General features: G+C 43.2%; 1 long non-coding RNA gene across 3 annotated transcripts in view; it reads right to left on the bottom strand.

Annotated features, from left to right (window-relative positions):
* LOC103264014 overlaps nt 1–13,828 on the bottom strand; it is a 28,384-nt gene that overhangs the window by 5,432 nt on the left and 9,124 nt on the right. For 2 of the 3 annotated variants that reach the window (XR_002482173.1, XR_504534.1), the window contains exons 3-5: nt 7,318–7,461; nt 3,576–4,290; nt 2,037–2,245 (exon numbers count right to left, since the gene is read on the bottom strand). This is a non-coding gene — a long non-coding RNA (uncharacterized LOC103264014). The remainder of the gene's footprint in view (nt 1–2,036; nt 2,246–3,575; nt 4,291–7,317; nt 7,462–13,828) is intronic. The other variant, XR_504535.1, reaches the window with a different exon arrangement.

Raw genomic sequence — 13,828 nt, 5'->3', positions numbered from 1 at the left:
GGTTTGTTTGCTACTAAAGCCTATGGGAATCTTGGTTTGTTTGCTACTAAGACCACTAGCTGGTAACTTTTAAAAGATATGTATGTGAAAGAGTGTTCTTTGTCTTGCCCCTTCAAAAATGGTATAAAAGCTCTGTATTAACTAGCATTAAATTGTCATCTGTTCAAGAAGCAGGTGTCCGGTATATGATCTTAGTTCGTCGCCTATCTGTCTCTCCTTCAACACATCCCACGACCCTTGCAGGGCGGGCCCCCGCAATATTGTTTCAGAATCATTTTGGTTCCAGAATTGACAGTCCCATGTCTAAGTGACCAATAGGACTTATGAGTGATGGCCATGACTCCCAATCCTAGTCATGCTCTCTTGTAGCATTGTACATGCTATACATCCAGAGTGGGCAGAATATTTCCTTGAGAGACACAAATAGACAATTTGTGGTATGGAAGGCGTGTTTAAAGTGCCTGGCATTTGTGAAAGATGTCAAGACATTGCAATCGAATTTGACTATTTCATGGAGAAGTGATTCCTCAGGGTGGAGCACCCCTGGATAGCCCATCCGGCTTATGGTGCTCCACCACTAGAGCAATGTTAGGCCAATCATGAAGCCCAACTCAATTTGCATACCTGTCACCTAAGATTGTCCTCAGCGTAACTCTATTGTGCAAGACTTTTAAGACAACACCTTTCTAGAGAGAAGACAAAAATTTCATTGATGACCGAGTTAAGCATCTTCCCTTGCTCTCCTTTTGAAAGAGATCCCTAGCTTCACCAAAAGTAACCAAATGAGACCAGATTACTGGAGATTGTTTGACTTTGTGAGGAAATGAGGCCAGGCACCTGGGTGATGTCCTTCATCCAGCGAGGAACAGCTATTCCCAAGGAGTTCTCTGTAGAAGGGATCCCTGTGTAAAAGAGGAGGACAGCTTGAGTGAACAAGCTGTCTACTGCCTCCCTAATTTTGCTGTCTCAAACACTCATTTCATAAACATAGTGATGAAATTAGATACCTACTTATTTGGAGTCTTTTCTGTCGGCTGAGACAGAAGTTCCTCTATGAATGGAGTCAAGTCCAGACAGGGTACTTTTGATATATCTTGGGCATGCCTCTCTTAGTATCCCAGGTGGGAAAGAGTACCTCATTCTGAATGAAGGATTTCCATAGCAAAGCTTGGTTAAGGGTCATTTTGTGAGGGATTTAACCTGTGTATTCACATATCTTGAGTTCTGAAGAAAGGTTGTGGTAGGAAAAATGTTGGATGTAATTTTTGAGTTGTATACCCTCAAATCTCTCTAAGTATCCAGAAAGGGCGCAGTAGAGGACATGGCCATTTACAACATGAGCCACAGATACATTGATTATTATTAAACAAGAATGAATCTCTCTTTCCTTAGAGCAGGAGAAAAGTGTATTCACCCTCATGTGAGAAAGAAAGATGGGGCTCCTAGAAGTACATGCCATTATCTCAAGGTGACTTTTTGTCCTGTTTCAACAATGCCTTGAGAGAAAAACTGCGTGTATAGCTGAAGGTCCAATTGCCTTCCAGACCAAGAACACCTCCTTGAATGATGACCTTCGGTGCCTGGTAAACCATTGGTCAAGACAGGCAATCAAAGTCAGGCACTCCTTTATGACGGTGAATGCCATGCAGTCATTCTGAGCAGATTTTCCCACTGAAAGACATGAAGTGTGATGTGGTGATCATCAAGGGATGCTAAAATGGCCAGGACCTGGGTTTAGGATTAAAGTATAAGAAACACATGGGGAATTTAATGGAGTAGCATAGCTACATGCTCCACAAGATAGCCTCCCGTACCTCAAGTACTCCAGCACCATAGTAGATCATTCCGAAGGGACCATCATAATTTTCCCCATGTTGAATTACACAACTGTCTTCTAGGTTGGGCATCAGCCTCATGCCATTGTACTTGATATTTAAGTCATCACCGCTCCTCAAGGCAATATAAAGTACTCATCATTGACCCAACAAGAGTATCTGCCAATTCCATAAATGTAGCAAGGACAGGCATATGCTCACCACAAGTCAAGCAGGAACAGCGTTTGGGAGAATATTTCAATTCAAGAGTATCTGTGTCCATCCACCGTGTTACAGCCTTTGTTCTTTGAATAACAGCTTATTTCTAGGCCAGTTTCAGGAAGAAGAGCAGTCAAAGATGTCGTGTGAAAGAGGAAACTGATACTTCCACTGGGAGGCCTCTTCACACAGACCTTACTTCCAAATATTTCCTGATGAGAAAATATATGTCAGTTGGGACCTCTTTTTTCTGGCAAAGTGTGTGATCCCAAGGATCAGGATCCAAAGAACACAGCATACCAGGGTTCAGGGTTATACATAATGGATGAGCATCCTCTCATATCTCAAGTAATGAAGAGGTCTATAGTGTAATAATTGGGTTTCTTGTGCAATATTTGGATTGTTTGTATCTACCCTGCTGCTTTTAATCAATGAGTTTTCACCGCTTGAGCTTTCAAGAGTGTTCATGAATTCACAAGTGGATATCATATCTACTTCTTAGTTTGTATCCCCTCTCAGTATGACTGGAGCCCTCTCTTCTTGTTTGCATCACCATTCTAAATTCCCTGATTCCTAAGAAGATGTGCTACTAAGGACATTGTCTGGCACAAGTTGAGTGAAAGTATGCTTTAGCATGTATTCATGGTCTACCTCTGTTGTTTCTCTCATGCTCGAGAAAATCCTCTTCTCCCTGAGATTAGAGGAGACCATGGACATCATCAAACACCAGGCTTAGAGCATCTGTGGACTTTCATTGCTCCAGTCATATGGTTCTCAAGAGAAAAGGTACTCATATGGGTTCAGAATCGTTTTGGATCCAGAATTGATAGTCCCTTGCCTAAGTGACCCACAGGATTTATGTGTGATGGCCATGACACCCAATCCCAGTCATACTGTCATGTAGCATGGTGCGTGCCATCCATCCAGCATGGGCAGAATATTTCTTTGAGAGACACAAATAGAGAATTTTTTTTATGGAAGCCTTGGTTAAAGTGCCTGGCTTTTGTGAAAGGGGTCAAGAGATTGCAATCAAATGTGACTATTTCATGGAGAAGTGCTTCCTCAGGGCGGAGCACCCCTGGATAGCCCATCCAGCTTATAGTGCTCCACCACTAGAGCAATGTGAGGGCAATCCTGAAGCTCAAGTCAGTTTGCACACCTGTCACCTAAGATTGTCCTCAGCGTAACTCTATTGTGCAAGACTTCTAAGACAACGCCTCTCTAGATAAAAGAGAAAGATTTCATCACTGACTCAGTTAAGCATCCTCCTTTGCTGCCTCCTTTTGAAAGAGACCTCTATCCTCACCACAAGTAACCAAATGTGACCAGATTACTGGAGATTATTTGACTTTGTGAGGAATTGAGTCCAGGCACCTGGGTGACGTCCTTCGACAGAGACTAACAGTTATTCCCAAGAATTTCTCTAAAGAAAGGATCCCTGTGAAAAAGAGGAAGACAGCTTGGGAGAACAAGCTGTCTACTGTCTCCCTAATTTTCTGTCTCACACACCCATTTAATGAACATAATGATGAAATAATATACCTACTCATGTGGAGTCTTTCCTGTAGGCTGAGACAGAAGTTCCTCCATGAATGGAGTCAAGTCCAGACAGGGTACTATTGATGTCACTTGGATATGCTTCCCTTAGTAGCTCAGGTGGGAAACAGATCCTCAATCTCAAAGATGGATTTCCATAAAAAATCTTGGTTATGGGGCATTTTGCCAGTGATTTAACAAGTGTGTTCTCATATTTTGATTTCTGAAGAAAGGTGGTGGTAGGAAAAATTTTAGACATTAATATTTGAGTTGTGGGCACCCCCACATCAGCACAGCAGTGGATTCTCTTTATTTTGTGCCACCATTCAAACCTCTCTAAGTTTCAAGAGAGGGTTCAGCAGAGGACATGTCCATTTACATCATGAGCCACAGATACATTGATTATTATTAAAAAAGAACGAATCTCTCTTTCCTTAGATCAGGTCAAAAGTGTTTTCACCCTCTATTTGAAAAAGAAGTATGGGGCTCCTTAAACAGCATGCCAAGATGATCGCAAGGAGTATTTTCCTCCATTTCAACAATGCCTTGCGAGGACAACTGCATGCATTGCTGAAGGTCCTGCTTGCCTTCCAGACCAAGAACACTTCCTTGAATGAAGAACCTCGGTGACTGGCAAACCATTGGTCAAGACAGCCAATCAAAGTCAGGCACTCCTTTACGATGGTGCATGCCATGCAGCCACTCTGAGCAGAATTTTCCTCTGAAAGACACAAAGTATGGGGTGGTGATCAGCAAAAGATGGTATAATGGAAAGGACCTGGGTTGAGGATTAAAGTATAAGAAAAATGGGGGAATTTTATGGAGTAGCATAGTTACATGCTCCAAAAGATGGCCTCCCGTATGACAAGTCTTCCACCACTAAAGAAGATCGTACCGAAGGAACCATCATCATTTTCCCAATGTTGAAATACACAACTGTCTTCCAGGCTGGGCCTCAGTGTCATGACATTGTACTTGATATATAAGTCATCACCACCTCTCAAGGCAACATAATGTACTCATGACTGACCCAACATCAGTATCTGGCAATTCGATATATTCATCAAGGACAGTCATATGCTCACCACAAGACAAGCAGGAACAGCGTTTGGGGAATATTTCAATTCCAAAGGATCCGTGTCCATACACCTCATTAAAGCCCTTTGATCTTGGGATAGCAGCTTATTTCCAGGCCAGTGTCAGGCAGAAGAGGAGTTAAAAATGCCTTGTCAACTAGCAAACCAATACTTCCACTGGGAAGCCACTTCCAACAGATCTTTCTCCCAAATACTTTCTGAAGAGATAATACGTATCAGTAGGGACTTCTCTTTTTGGGCAAAGTGTGCGATCCCATGGATTAGGATCCAAAGAACATATCATTCTAGGGTTCAGGGTAATATATATTGGATGCGGGTCCTCTCATGTCTCAGGTAATGAATAGGTCTACAGTGTAATAATTGGGTTTGCTGTGCAATATTTCGAATGTTTGTATCTAGCCTGATGCTTTTTTCAATGAGTTTTCACCGCTTGTGTTTCCAAGAGTGTTCATGAATTCACAAGTGGATATCATATCTACTTCTTTGTGTGTATGCCCTCTCAATATGACAGGAGCCCTCTCTTCTTGTTTGCATCATCATTCCAAATTCCCTGATTCCTAAGAAAATGTGCTGCTAAGACCATCATCTGGCACAAGTTGAGCGAAAGAATGCTTTAACATGTATTCATGGCCTGCCTCTCCAGTTTCTCTCATGCTCGACAAAATCCTCTTCTCCCTGAGTTTGGAGGAGACCATGTACATCATGAAATACCAGGCTTACAGCATCTGTGGACTCTCATTGCTCCAGTCTCATATGCTTCTCAATAAAAAAGGTACTAATAGTGGTGGAGAAACATTTGGCATCCAGAATTGAGAGTCCCATGACTAGGTGGCCCACAGGATTATAAATTATGGCCATGACGCCCAATCCCAGTCATGCTCTCGTGTAGCATGGTGCATTCCATTCAACCAGCGTGGACCGAATATTTCTTTGATAGACACACCTAGTTAATTTTTGGTATGGAAGACTTGGTTAAAGTGCCCGGTTTTTGAAATGGGTCAAGAGATTGCAATTGAATTTGCCTATTTCATGGAGAAGTGCTTCCTCAGGGTGGAGCAGTGCTATAGCCCATCTGGCTTATAGTACACCCACACTAGAGCAAGGTCAGGGCAATCCTGAAGCTCAAGTCGGGTTACACACCTATCACCTGAGATTGTCCGCAGCATGACCCTATTGCACAAGACATTTAAGTCAACACCACTCTAGAGAAAAGACAAAGAATTCATCGCTGACGCAGTTAAGCATCCTTCTTGCTGCCTCATTTTGAAAGAGACGCCTAGCCTCACCACAAGAAACTGAATGCCACCAGATTACTGGAGAATATTTGACTTTGTGAGGAATTGAGACCAGATACCTGGGTGACATCCTTCATCCAGAGACTAACAGTTATTCCCAAGGATTTCTATGACGAAGGGAAAAAGAGGAGGACAGCTTGTGTGAACAAGCTGTCTACTACCTCCTAAATTGTGCTGTCTCAAACACTCGTTTCATGAAAAAAATGATAACATTAAATACCTACTCATGTGGGCTCTTTCCTGTAGGCTGAGAGAGATAAGTTCCTCCATGAATGGAATCAAGTCCAGACCAGGTACTACTGATATCACTTCGTTATGCGTCCCTTAGTATCTCAGGTGGGAAAGAGTTCCTCATTCTCCAAGATGGATTTCCATAGCAAACCTTGGTTATGGGGCATTTTGCCAGGGATTTAACCTGTTTGCTCTCACAGCTTGAGTTCTGAAGAAAGGTGGTGGTAGGAAAAATTTTGGAGAGTAATGTTTGAGTGGTGTGCTCCCCACATCAGCACAGCAGTGGATTCTCTTTGCTCTGTGTCACCACTAAAATCTCTATATGTTTCAAGAAAGGGTGCAGCAGAGGACATGTCCATTCACATCATGAGCCACCGATACATTTTTAAACAAGAATGAATCTCTCTTTCCTTAGAGCAGGACAAAAGGGTATTCACCCTCCATTTGAAAAAGAAGTATGGGGCTCCTAGAACAGCATGCCAAGATGATCTCAAAGTGCCTTTTTCTCCTGCTTCATCAATGCCTTGAGAGGCCAACTGCATGCATTGCTGAAGGTCCAGCTTGCCTTTCAGACCAAAAATAACTCCTTGAATGATGACCCTTGGTGACTGATAAAGCGTTGGTTAAGACAGCCAATCAAAGCCAGGCACTACTTTACGATGGTGTATGCCATGCAGCCATTCTGAGCAGAATTTTCCACTGAAAGACATGAAGTGTGATGTGGTGATCAGCAAGGGATGCTAAAATGGCCAGGACATGGGTTGAGAATTGAAGATAAGAAAAACGTGGGGAATTTTATGGAGTAGCATAGTTACATGCTCCCAAGATGGCCTCCCTCACGTCAAGTCTTCCAGTACCAAACTAGATAGTACTGAAGGGACCATCATCATTCTCTCCAGGTTGGATTACACAACTGTCTTCTAGTCTGTGCCTCAGCGTTGTGCCATTGTACTTGATATTGAAGTCATCATCTTTCTTCAAGGCAATATAAAGTACTCATCATTGACCCAACAATAGTATCTGCCAATTGCATATATGTAGCAAGGACAGTCACATGCTCACGACGAGAAGCAGCAAGAGCGTTTGGAAGAATATTTCAATTCAAGGGGATACGTGGCCACTCACCTCACTACAGACCTTTGTTCTTGAAACAGCAGCTTATTTCCAGGCCAATTTCAGACTGACGAGGAGTGAAAAACCACAGTCAAAGAAGAAACTGATACTTCCACTGGGAGGCCTCTTCCCACAGACCTGTCTTCCAGATGCATCCTGATGAGATAATAAATGACAGTTGGGACCTCCTTTTTTGGGCCAAGTGCGTGATCCCATGGATTAGGATTCAAAGATCACAGCATTCAATAGTTCAGGCTGACATTTGCTGTTTGTGCATCCTCTCATATCTCAAGAAATAAATAGTTCTACAGTGTAGTAATTGGATTTGCTGTGCAATATTTCAAATGTTTTATCTACCCTGCTGCTCTTAATCAATGAGTTTTCACCCCTTGAGCTCCAAGTGTGTTCATGAATTCACAAGAGGATATCATATCTACTTCTTTGTGTGTATGCCCTCTCAATATGACAGGAGCCCTAGATTCCTGTTTGCATCACCATTCCACATTTCCTGATTCCCAAGAAGATGCGCTATTAAGTCCATCGTCTGGCAGAAGTTTAGCGAAAGAATGCTTTAGCATATATTCATGGCTTGCCTCTCTAGTTTTTCCCATGCTCGACAAAATCTTCTCCAACCTGAGTTTAGAGGAGACCATGTATATCATCAAACCCAGGCTTAGAGCATCTGTGGACTCTCATTGCTCCAGTCTAATTCGGTTCTCAAGAGAACAGGTACTCATATTGGTTCAGCAACATTTTGCATCCAGAATTGAGAATCCCGTGCCTAGGTGGCCCACAGGACTTATGAACGATGGCCATGACTCCCCATTCCAGTCAAGCTCTATTGTAGCATGGTGCGTGCCATCCAACCAGTGTGGGCCAGATATTTCTTTGAGACACCAATACTTAATGTTTGGTATGGAAGGCTTGGTTAAAGTGCCCGACTTTTTGAAATGGGTCAAGAGATTGCAATTGAACTTGCCTATTTCATGGAGAAGTGCTGCCTCAGGGTGGAGGACCGCTATAGCCCATCTGGCTTACAGTACACCCCCACTAGAGCAATGTCAGGGCAATCTTGAAACTCAAGTCTGGTTACACACCTGTCACCTGAGATTGTCCTCAGTGTAACCCCATTGCACAAGATGTTTCAGTCAACACCACTCTTGAGAAACGACAAAGATTTCATTGCTGACACAGTTAAGCATCCTCTTTAGCTGCCTCGTTTTGAAAGAGACCCCTAGCCTCAGAAGAAGTAACCGAATGCTGCCAGATTACTGGAGAATATTTGACTTTGTGAGGAATTGAGACCAGGCACCTGGGTGACATCTTTCATCCAGAGACTAACAGTTATTCCCAAGGTTTTCTCTGATGAAGGGATTCCTGTGAAAAAGAGGAGGACAGCTTATATGAACAAGCTGTCGACCCCCCCAATTGTGCTGTCTCAAACACTCGTTTCATGAACATAATGATAACATTATATATCTACTCATGTGGACTCTTTCCTGTAGGCTGAGACAGATAAGTTCCTCCATGAATGGAATCAAGTTCAGACCGGGTACTATTGATATCGCTTCATTATGTGTCCCTTAGTATCTCAGGTGGGAATGAGTTCCTCATTCTCAAAGACGGATTTCCACAGCAAACCTCAGTTATGGGGGATTTTGCCAGGGATTTAACCTGTTTGCTCGCACAACTTGAGTTCAGAAGAAAGGTGGTGGTAGGAAAAATTTTGGAGAGTAATTTTTGAGTGGTGTTCTCCCCACATCAACACAGCAGTGAATTCTCTAAGCTCTGTGTCCCCATTAAAACCTCTATAAGTTTCAAGAGAGGGTGCAGCAGAGGACATGTCCATTCATATCATGAGCCACCTATACATTGATTATTTTTAAAAAAGAATGAATCTCTCTTTCCTTAGAGCAGGACAAAAGGGTATTCACCCTCCGTTTGAGAAAGAAGCATGGGGCTCCTAGAACAGCATGCCAAGATGATCTCAAGGCGCCTTTCTCTCCTGCTTCAATAATGCCATGAGAGGACAACTGCATGCATTGCTGAAGGTCCGGCTTGCCTTCCAAACCAAGAAAACCTCCTTGAATGATGACCCTTGGTGACTGGTAAAGCATTGGTCAAGACAGCCAATCAAAGTCAGGCACTCCTTTACCATGGTGTATGCCATGTAGCCATTCTGAGCAGAATTTTCCACTGAAAGACATGAAGTGTGATGTGGTGATCAGCAAGGGATGCTAAAATGGCCAGGAAGTGGGTTGAGAATAGAAGAATAAGAAAAACATGGGGAATTTTACTGAGTAGCATATTTACATGCTCCCCAAGATGGCCTCCCTTAGGTCAAGTCCTACAGCACCAAACTAGATAGTACCGAAGGGATTATCATCATCCTCTCCAGGTTGGATTACACAACTGTCTTCTAGGCTGGGCCTCAGTGTCATGCCATTGTACTTGATATTGAAGTCATCATCTTTCCTCAAGGCAGTATAAAGTACTCATCATTGACCCAACAATAGTACCTGTCAATTGCATATATGTAGCAAGGACAGTTACATGCTCCCCACAAGACAAGCAGCAAGAGTGTTTGGGAGAACATTTCAGTTCCAGTGGATCCGTGGCTACCCACCTCATTACAGACCTTTGTTCTTGAAACAGCAGCTTATTTCCAGGCCAATTTCAGGCTGAAGAGGAGTGAAAAACCTTGTGTCAAAGAGGAAACTGATACTTCCCCTGGGAGGCCTTTTCCCACAGACCTGTCTTCCAAATACACCCTGACGAGACAATAAATGTCAGTTGGGACCTCGTTTTTTGAGCCAAGTGTGTGATCCCATGAATTAGGATCCAAAGAACACAGCATTCAATAGTTCAAGGTGACATTTATTGGATGCGGGTCCTCTCATATCTCAAATAATGAATAGGCCTGCAGTGTAATAATTGGTTTTGTTGTGCAATATTTCAAATGTTTGTATCTACCCTGCTGCTCTTAATCAATGAGTTTTCACCGCTTGAGCTTCCAAGTGTGTTCATAAATTCACAAGAGGATATCATATCTACTTCTTTGTGTGTATGCCCTCTCAATATGACAGGAGCCCTCTCTTCTTGTTTATACCACCATTCCACATTTGCTGATTCCTAAGAAGATGCGCTATAAAGGCCATCATCAGGCAGAAGTTTAGTGAAAGAATGCTTTAGCATGTATTCATGGCCTGCATTCCAGTTTTTCCCATGCTCGACAAAATCTTCTCCTCCCTGAGTTTAGAAGAGACCATGTACATCATCAAACACCAGGCTTAGAGCATCTGTGGACTCTCAGTGCTCCAGTCTAATTCGGTTCTCAAGAGAACAGGTACTCATATTGGTTCAGCAACATTTTGCATCCAGAATTGAGAGTCCCGTGCCTAGGTGGCCCACAGGATTATGAATGATGGCCATGACTCCCCATCGCAATCAAGCTCTATTGTAGCATGGTGCATGCCATGCAACCTGCGTGGGCCGAATATTTCTTTGAGAGACACCAATAGTTAATGTTTGGTATGGAAGGTTTGGTTAAAGTGCCTGGCTTTTTGAAATGGGTCAAGAGATTGCAATTGAATTTGCGTATTTCATGGAGAAGTTCTTCCTCAGGGTGGAGCACCGCTATAGCCCATCTGGCTTACAGTACACCCCCACTAGAGCAATGTCAGGGCAATCCTGAAGCTCAAGTCTGGCTACACACCTGTCACTTGAGATTGTCCTCAGAGTAAGCCTATTGCACAAGATGTTTAAGTCAACACTACTCTTGAGAAATGGCAAAGATTTCATCACTGACCCAGTTAAGCATCCTCCTTTGCTGCCTCGTTTTGAAAGAGACCACTAGCCTTAGCACAAGTTACCGAATGCCACCAGTTTACTTGAGAATATTTGACTTTCTGAGGAATTGAGACCGGGCACGTGGGTGACATCCTTCATCCAGAGACTAACAGTTATTCCCAAGGATTTCTCTGATGAAGGGATCCCTGTGAAAAAGAGGAAGACAGCTTGTGTGAAGAAGCTGTCTACTACCTCCCTAATCGTGCTGTCTCAAACACTCGTTTCACGAACATAATGATAACATTATATACCTACTCATGTGGACTCTTTCATGTAGGCTGAGAGAGATAAGTTCCTCCATGAATGGAATCAAGTTCAGACCGGTACAATTGATATCGCTTCGTTATGCATCCCTTAGTATCTCAGGTGGGAAAGAGTTCCTCATTCTCCAAGATGGATTTCCATAGCAAACCTTGGTTATGGGGCATTTTGCCAGGGATTTAACCTGTTTGCTCTCACAGCTTGAGTTCTGAAGAAACGTGGTGGTCCGAAAAATTTTGGAGAGTAATTTTTGAGTGGTGTGCCCCCCACATCAGCACAGCAGTGGATTCTCTTTGCTCTGTGTCCCCATTAAAACCTCTATAGTTTCAAGAGAGGGTGCAGCAGAGGACATGTCAATTAACATCATGAGTCACCGATACATTGATTATTTTTAAATGAGAATAAATCTCTCTTTCCTTAGAGCAGGACAAAAGGGTATTCATCCTCTGTTTGAGAAAGAAGTATGGGGCTCCCAGAACAGTAAGCCAAGATGATCTCAAGGCGCCTTTGTCTCCTGCTTCAACAATGCCTTGAGAGGACAACTACATGCATTCCTGAAGGTCCAGCTTGCCTTCCAGACCAAGAATACCCCCTTGAATGATGACTCTTGGTGACTGGTAAAGCGTTGGTCAAGACAGCCAATCGAAGTCAGGCACTCCTTTACGACAGTGCATACCATGCAGCCATTCTGAACAGATTTTTCCACTGAAAGACATGAAGTGTGATGTGGTGATCAGCAAGGAATGCCAAAATGGCCTGGATCTGGGTTGAGAATTGAAGTATAAGAAAAACATGGGGAATTTTATGGAGTAGCATTGTTATATGCTCCCCAAGATGGCCTCCCTTAGGTCAAGTCCTACAGCACCAAACTAGATATTACCGAAGGGGCCATCATCTTCCTCTCCAGGTTGGATTACACAACTGTCTTCTAGGCTGGGCCTCAGCGTCATGCCATTGTACTTGATATTGAAGTTATCATCTTTCCTCAAGGCAATATAAAGTACTCATCATTGACCCAACAATAGTATCTGCCAATTGCATATATGTAGCCAGGACGGTCACATGCTCACCACAAGACAAGCAGCAAGAGCATGTGGGAGAATATTTCAATTCCAGGGGATCCGTGGCCACCCACCTCAGTACAGACCTTTGTTCTTGAAACAGCAGCGTATTTCCAGGCCAACTTCAGGCTGAAGAAGAATGAAACATCGTGTGTTAAAGAGGAAACTGATACTTCCACTGGGAGGCCTCTTTCCACAGACCTGTCTTCCAAATACATCCTGACGAGACAATAAATGTCAGTTGTGACCTCGTTTTTTGGGCCAAGTGTGTGATCCCATGAATTAGGATTCAAAGAACACAGCACTTAGTAGTCCAGGCTTACACTTATTGGATGCAGGTCCTCTCATATCTCAAGTAATGAATAGACCTACTGTGTAATAATTGGTTTGTTGTGCAATATTTCAAATGTTTGTATCTACACTGCTGCTCTTAATCAATGAGTTTTCACCACTTGAGCTTCCGAGTGTGTTCATGAATTCACAAGAGAATATCAAATCTACTTCTTTGTGTGTATGCCCTCTCAATATGAAAGGAACCCTCTCTTGTTGCATCACCATTCCACATTTCCTGATTCCTAAGAAGATGTGCTACTAAGGCCATCATCTGGCAGAAGTTTACTGAAAGAATGCTTTAGCATGTATTCGTGGTCTGCCTCTCCAGTTTTTCCCATACTTGACAAAATCTTCTCCTCCCTGAGTTGGAGACCATGTACATCATGAAACACCAGGCTTAGAGCATCTGTGGACTCTCATTGCTTCAGTCTAATACAGTTCTCAAGAGAAGAGGTACTCATATTGGTTTAGCAGCATTTTGCATCCAGAATTGAGAGTCCTGTGCCTAAGTGGCCCACAGGACTTATGAATGATGGCCATGACTCCCCATCCCAGTCAAGCTCTATTGTAGCATGGTGCATGTCATCCACCAGCGTGGGCTGAATATTTCTTTGAGAGACACCAATAGTTAATATTTGGTATGGAAGGCTTCGTTAAAGTGCCCAGTTTTTTGAAATGGGTAAAGAGATTGCAATTGCATTTGCCTATTTCATAGAGAAGTGCTTCCTCAGGGTGGAGAACTGCTATAGCCCAACTGGCTTACAGTACACCCCCACTAGAGCAATGTCAGGGCAACCCTGAAGCTCAAGTCTGGTTACACACCTGTCCCCTGATATTGCCCTCAGCAAAACCCTATTGCACAAGATGTTTAAGTCAACACCACTCTTGAGAAACGACAAAGATTTCATCGCCTACCCAGTTAAGCATCCTCCTTTGCTGCCTCATTTTGAAAGAGACCCCTAGCCTCACCACAAGTAACCAAATGCCACCAGATTACTGGAGAATATTTGACTTTGGGA

Source organism: Carlito syrichta, unplaced genomic scaffold (genome assembly GCF_000164805.1).
Source record: "Carlito syrichta isolate Samal-C Ts95f unplaced genomic scaffold, Tarsius_syrichta-2.0.1 Scaffold305413, whole genome shotgun sequence".
Taxonomy (NCBI): Eukaryota; Metazoa; Chordata; class Mammalia; order Primates; family Tarsiidae; genus Carlito; species Carlito syrichta.
This window is presented reverse-complemented; position numbering and strand designations above follow the sequence as displayed.